The following is a 7635-nucleotide window of genomic DNA, read 5'->3' on the forward strand; positions in this document are numbered from 1 at the left end:
TTTTATTAATAGCATGTATACGTTCAAGAATACTCCACCAGTTTAATTTTAAATAATGTGGAACAAACAATATTGTTAATTAAATCCCTTTTAAATATAAAATTCCACAATTTATGGTCCAATGTCATCTCTCTAGCTGACAGGCATCGCTTGTGCATGACATCGAGACCATGGAGACAATGAGCCCTACCATGAAAATCACATAAAATAAAAATCAGGCTCATCCACACATTAGTGGGATACCTAATTGGAATCAATTCAGCCAGGTAGGATTGTTTAACATTCACATAAGATTTGTATGATATTTGGAGACATGGTCCATCCATGAGAGCTAGTGTAGGTTAAATGGCTTGGAAATGCCCACTCCCAATTCTTGAAGAGAGAAGTCTTATGCTTCAACAGTGTACTTAATGTAACATGCATGTCCGATGGATAGTTGCTCATGTCCCTTTGAATGTGCAGTGGCCTCCTCGCTGGTAGAAAATGAGGCACATGAATGTGGGTTCAGAGCCTCTCAACTAGAAATTCAGTGACATAGATGCCAAGCCTATGAGATCATTAGATGGACCACAGCTGTGAAAACTAAATAAATGATTAAGAGATTGGAAAGTATGTAAATGTTTGTCATGTGTCGGTATTGAGACTCAAATATTGCATAATTTTTTCATTTATATCTTGGTTTTATGAACATGAATCAACTTAATGTTCTAATTTACTCATGTATGTGTTGCAGGTGAATTTAAGAGCTTGGATTGAAAAAGGGTGCTAAAAAGTATGGATTTGATGCTCAAAAATCACCAAGGCAAGGGATGGATCTTAGGAGACCAAGATTGAAGAATTCATATGCCAAATATCCAAGAAAACCAAGTGAGGAATGAAGAGAATCGAAGATTTGAAGTGAAAAATCCTGAAATTGTCCTGAAAAAGTGTATTCTGAAGCTGTGAAGTTTATTTTGGAAAACTGCGCAGCAGGAAGTCTTTTTTAAACGAACTATGTAGCGAGAAGTCTATTTTGAAAAAATACGTATATTTTAGACGGTTTCTAGGATTTTTCAACTTTATACGAAAATTGGAGTTCTCTACTTATAAATAGGGCTTCCTAGGGCATTCATAAACATTATTCAAGGCATTCCAAAGCAAAATTTAGGATTTTTAAAGAGTTTTTAATTTTATTAAAGCTTTGTAAGCTGTTTTTTTTAGATTTTTTCTATTTGCAATTTTTTCTTTATTTTTTGTTGCTTTTTATTTCTGCAATTTAATTATGTTTTTCTAAGTTTCCTCTAGCCCAAGCTAGAAGGGAGCACATGGGTTTAATATTTCTTTAAGATTATGATGATTGATTGTTTTAATGATGAGAAGAATGGTGTGTGCATGTTATCTATTATTTAGGTTTTATTTTTTTATCCTCTTGTGAGATCCATATGTTTCCATCATATGAGATCCACATTGATGGATAGGCTTACCCTAGATCAATCAGATTTCCTAGATAGGAGAGGTTTTCAACCTGTTATATTTCTTTGATATTCATTATCCTATAAATATTGAATACTTAAAATCACCGACGCTTGAGAATATATGTCAATGGTGCAAATCCATTATTTTTTAATCTTTTATATCATTTATTAAAATATTTAAAGTGTTTTATTTTCCGATTAGGCTGACCATATTGCTCAGATCCTAGTTGTGTTATCCAAGTCATCATGATTTTGGAACATTAACCTATGTGTGGAACTTTGAAGCTTGGGTATTATTTTATTCAGTTGAATTACATCCATTCAAAAAATCTCAAAATCAAATCATCAGTTTAGTTTTTATTACTTAGTTTGTTTTGCATTTGATTTTTTCCTTCTCGCAATTCATCTCCCTGTGGGATTGACCCTGTATTCACAGGATATTACTTATGAACCTCTGCACTTGGAGGCAAGCAATCAAGTTTTTGGCGCTGTTGCCAGGGAGAGACTGAGATAGATCAGATCTGTGCAAGATAGCTAAGGTAAGTTTTCTTCTAAACCCTCCAGATTTTCTGTAGATTTTTTTTATTTTTTTATATTTATTTTCTTTTTCTTTGAAAATAAATTCAGTTGGGTCTTTCAAGCACTAACTATGACATAAGGTTATCCTGCTTGGGATTTTATCACCCAAGTGTTATGGTTGTCCTATAGTTGTTGTTTGATCACAAAGATCATCCGCTGAATCTATTTTCTAGATTAACATAGTTTAATTTCTGCATTAGTTTTACTTTTATTTATTTATTTATTATTTTTTTTAATTTTTTTTGTGGACTGAACCCTCTTGGTCGGCTCTGCCACTTGGGTTGTTGATTTATTTTACTTTGTGGACTGAACCCTCATGGTCGGCTCTGCCACATGGGTTGTTGATTTATTTTTCTTTGTGGACTGAACCCTCATGGTTGGCCCTGCCACCTGGGTTGTTGATTTATTTTTCTTCGTGGACTGAACCCTCATGGTCGGCCCTGCCACCTGGGTTGTTGATTTATTTTGCTTTGTGGACTGAACCCTCATGGTCGGCTCTGCCACCTGGGTTGTTGATTTATTTTGCTTTGTGGATTGAACCCTCGTGGTCGGCCTTGCCGCCTGGGTTGTTGGTTAAGTTTTTATTTTTATATTAAGTATCATACTTGTTATTTAAATTAGTGGTATTTGTTGCATAGTGTGGATGGTTTATGTCCCATTGGAGTAGGGATCAAAACAATCGACTCTCCTCTGAAGGGGGACTAGTTCCAGGCCTTGATCATTCACTTAGAAGAGGCACTCAACATCACTTGGTTTCCATGACAGACCCAGTTGATAATCCAAATCCAAATCTGCCTGATCCAACTATAAATCAAAATAGAGAAAATCAACATAATCCTCCTCTTGAGGATGGAAATGAAGTTCATAGGAATGTGTTAAACCAACTACGGACTTTACGTGAACATTTATACCTTGAAAGATCAACTTTACCATCTTGCATAGTGTTCCCTGCTCATACAGGAAACATTGACTTTAAACCAGGTGTGATTCAATTAATTCCTAAATTTCATGACTTAGATTCTAAAAGCCCCTACTTGCACCTCAAGGACTTTGAGGAAGTAATTGCAACGTTACAAGTAAACAATGGCAATAGGGATGTACTTAAGCTTAGGTTATTCTCATTTTCTCTAAAGGATTGGGCCAAAGCATGGCTAAACTCTCTAAGACCTAATACCATCACTTTATGGCAAGCCTTAAGTATAGAGTTTTTGAAAAAGTTCTTTCTCGAGCACAAAACAAATGCACTAAAACAAGAAATTATGTCATTTTCCCAAAAGGGGAATGAATTATTTTTTCAAGCTTGGGAGCGCTTCAAAGACATTCTAATTACTTGTCTACATCATGGTTATGAACCGTGGCACATGATTGATGCTTTCCGAAAGGGGCTCACCATGGATACCCGTCGGTTCATAGAGATGATGTGTGGTGGAACCCGTCTTGATATGTTAGCAGAGAATACGCAGACATGGGATGTCTCTACTAAATCAGACGAAACTAGATTCATTCCTAGAGAGAAAGCGGGAATGTATGTCTTAAGAGAGGAAGACGACCTTAATGCAAAATTCGCTGCATTGGATAAAAAGGTCGAAGCCTTGGAAATTAGGAAGGTTGATATGGTTAAAGCAAACACTTCCTTAAGTAATTTTTGTAGCATTTGTGGTGGTGCAGACCATGACACAAAGGATTGTCCAATAATCTTAGTTGTACAAAATATCACGCATGAGCATGATCAAGCAAATGCTATAAATAATTACCAAAGGTCAGTTATGCAACCAATGGGAAACACGTACAATCCAAATTGGCATAACCATCCTAATCTTAGTTGGAGGAATGGACCATAAATTAATGTGCCCAATGCACCTCAAATGCCTCCATAAAATAACTTCTTTAAGGCACCTAACAATGCACCATATGTGCCCCCGCCAAAGCGATCATCTATAGAGGATGCATTGACCGCATTCATAAACTCTCAAGCTCAAATGAATCAATTTATAATCCAATCAAATCAGGAATTAAAGACAATTGTGGCTAGGATTGAGACTCAACTAAATGCTAGGGAAAAAGGCACCTTTCCTTCTTAACCTGTGTCAAACCCTCGAAACACACATTTCATTGGAGACTCAAATCCAAGTGAGTTACATCATGAACAAGCTAAGGCCATCATTACCTTAAGAAGTGGAAAAAGGGTTGATAACAAGATAATGCAACAGGTAGAAATACCGGAGGATGAGTCACTGTCTCAAGAAAATGATGAACCGGCTATGGTTCAAGAGCCGCAACAGCAAAAGGATAAAGAGACTAAGTCATATGAGCCTCTAGTTCCATTCTCATTTAGACTTCAGAATCCAACTGTCCCCATGAAATATCAAGAGGTGTTGGATGTGCTCTAAAAGGTTACTACAATATTCCTCTGCTTGATGCCATTAGACAAATTCCATCATATGCTAAATATCTCAAGGACTTGTGCACTGTAAAGAGAAAATTAAATATGCACAAAAAGGCATTCCTTACTGAGAAAGTGAATGTTATTATTCAACAAAGGAGTGTACCCAAATACAAAGACCCGAAAAGTCCCACTATTCCTTGTATTATTGGGAATTTTCAAATTAAGCATGCTTTGCTAGATTTGGGTGAAAGTGTCAACTTAGTACCTTATTCAGTTTACAAATAAATGGGGTTAGGCGAGCTTAAACCAACCACGATTACACTCCAACTCACTAACCGTTCTATTAAGGTACCAAGGGAAATTTTAGAGGACATGCTAGTCAAAGTGGAGAAATTATACTTCCCCGTGGATTTTATTATACTAGACACTGAACCATGTATAAATGCTAGCGCTCAAGTTCCCATCATTTTAGGCCGTCCATTCCTAGCAACTTCAAATGCAATCATAAATTGCAGGAATGGAATGATGAACTTGTATTTTGGTAACATGACTCTAGAGCTAAATATTTTCAATCTATGTAGGCAGCTCATTGATAATAATGAGATCCATGAGCTGAATTTCATGGACTGTTTGATAGAAGAAGAGGAATTGGAACCTAGTCTGACTGAGGAATTGATTCAAGTCATTGGAAACTTGAAAAATTCTGATTTAGAAAAAGTGCTTGCTGAAATTTCTGATGATAATGAGAGCACTACCACCCAAGACATTGGTATGTACCAATGGAGACCGCGCACTCAAATCCTATCTATCGAGGACTTACAACCTCTGCCATCACCAACCAATGATCCAAAGCTTGATTTAAAACCACTACCAAATGAGCTTAAGTATGTATACTTATGTAAAAATAAAACTTATCCTGTGGTGATCTCTTCATTTTTAGACAAGGATCAATAGATTAAATTGTTGAAAGTTCTAAGGGATCACAAAGGAGCCTTGGGCTAGACCATTTCTGACATCAAGGGTATAAGCCCTTCCATATGCACCCATCGGATCCACCTCGATGATGACGCCAAACCGATTAGACAACCTCAAAGGCGTCTCAATCCAAACATGATGGAAGTTGTAAAAAATTAGGTGATCAAATTATTGGATGTGGGAATCATCTACCCAATATCCGATAGTGTTTGGGTGAGTCCAACTTAAGTAGTCTCAAAGAAATCTAGAATAACTATTGTGCAGAATTCTAATAATGAACTCATACCAACACGTGTCACCACTGGTTGGCATGTTTGCATTAACTATAGAAAATTGAACCAAGTCACAAAGAAGAACCATTTCCCTTTACCATTCATCGATCAAGTTTTAGAGATGGTAGCAGGTCACTCCTTCTATAGTTTTCTTGATGGATATTCCATATATAACCAAATAGAGATAGCCCTAGAAGACCAAGAGAAAACCACGTTCACTTGTCCATTTGGCACGTTTGTTTTCAAACGGATGCCATTTGAATTGTGTAACGCCCCAGCAACTTTCCAACGGTGTATGTTAAGCATTTTTTCAAATATAGTTATGAAGTTTCTTAAGGTTTTCATGGACGACTTCTCTGTATTTGGGAGTAGTTTTGAAGAATGCCTCAACAATTTATCTCTTGTCTTGTCTAGCTGTGAAGAGAAACACCTTGTCTTAAATTGGGAGACATGTCATTTCATGGTTCAAAAAGGAATTGTTTTGGGCCATGTTATCTCCAAAAATAGAATCAAGGTATATCGCTCAAAACTCGACATTATAGCTAAACTACCTATCCCCCGAACTGTTAGAGATATTAGATCACTTATAGGGCATGCTGGTTTTTATAAAAGACTCATCACGGATTTTAGTGCCATTACTAGACCCTTGACTAATCTTCTTCAAAAGGATGTTCCATTTAAGTGGACAGATGAGTGTGCAAGTGCCTTTAATAAAATTAAATCATCCCTTATCACTGCACCTATCATGCGTCCACCAGATTGGACACTTCCTTTTGAACTAATGTGCGATGCAAGTGATTACGCTATAGAGGCTGTTTTGAGCCAAAGGAAAGATAAACGGCCCTACGTTATTCACTATGCGAGTAAAACTCTAAACTCGGCCCAAGTGAACTACTCAACAACTGAAAAAGAGTTACTTGCAATAGTTTTTTCTTTGGATAAGTTTAGGTCCTACATGTTGGGATCTAAAGTGGTCATTTTCACGGACCACTCAGCTTTGAAATATTTGCTATCTAAGAAGGATACAAAGCCGAGACTTTTGAGATAGATCCTCCTACTCCAAGAATTTGACTTGGAGATAAAAGATAAGAAAGTAGTAGAAAACATAGTGCCGATCACGTTTCTAAATTGGTGTTAGATGATTCCACTAAGGAAATGCATGTCCAGGACTCTTTCTCTGATGACCAATTATTTGCGATCTCCAAATTTCCTTGGTATGCGGATATAGTGAACTATCTTATAATGGGAAAAATGTCATATCATTAGAAGTCACAAGATAGGAAGCGTTTTGAAACTGAGGTTAGGAACTTCTTCTGGAATAATCCGTATTTATATAAATATGAGACTGATCAAATTTTTAGACGTTGTGTCCCAGAGGATGAAGTTCAGAGTGTTATTTCTTTTTGCCACATGGAAGCATGTGGTGGCCATTTTTCTGTTAAGAAAACCACTGCAAAAATCCTTCAGTATGGTTTTTACTGGCCCACCATGTTTAAAGACACCTATGCTTTCTGTGTTACTTGTGATAGATGTCAAAGGTTGTGAAGAGTGTCCCGGTGCAACATGATGCCTTTATCCCCATTTATACCATTGGAGATTTTTGATTGTTGGGGTATTGATTTTATGGGTCCATTTCCATCTTCTTTTGGATTTCTTTATATATTGGTTGGTGTGGACTATGTTTCAAAGTGGATTGAGGTAGTTCCAAGTAGGACCAATGACAACAAAGTGGTCATACGATTCCTCAAGGAAAATATTTTTGCTAGATTTGGAACTCTAAAGGCCATCATTAGTGATGGCGGGTCTCACTTTTATAATAGAACATTTGAGGCTTTGATGAAGAAATATGGCATCAAGCATAAAGTAAGTACCCCATATCACCCACAAACGAGTGGGCAAGCTGAGATTTCTAATCGAAAAATCAAACACATTTTAGAGAAAACTATAAGGCCAGATAGGAAGGATTGGT

At 36.8% G+C, this 7635-nt stretch overlaps 1 non-coding gene across 1 annotated transcript; it reads right to left on the reverse strand.

Moving 5' to 3' along the window:
• Positions 1-3274: 3274 nt before the first annotated feature.
• Positions 3275-3381, reverse strand: LOC131226447 (small nucleolar RNA R71). The gene has a single exon (XR_009161832.1). It is a non-coding gene; the product is annotated as a small nucleolar RNA R71 (small nucleolar RNA).
• Positions 3382-7635: the final 4254 nt, after the last annotated feature.

The sequence above is a fragment of the Magnolia sinica genome, chromosome 14, assembly GCF_029962835.1.
Source record: "Magnolia sinica isolate HGM2019 chromosome 14, MsV1, whole genome shotgun sequence".
NCBI lineage: Eukaryota > Viridiplantae > Streptophyta > Magnoliopsida > Magnoliales > Magnoliaceae > Magnolia > Magnolia sinica.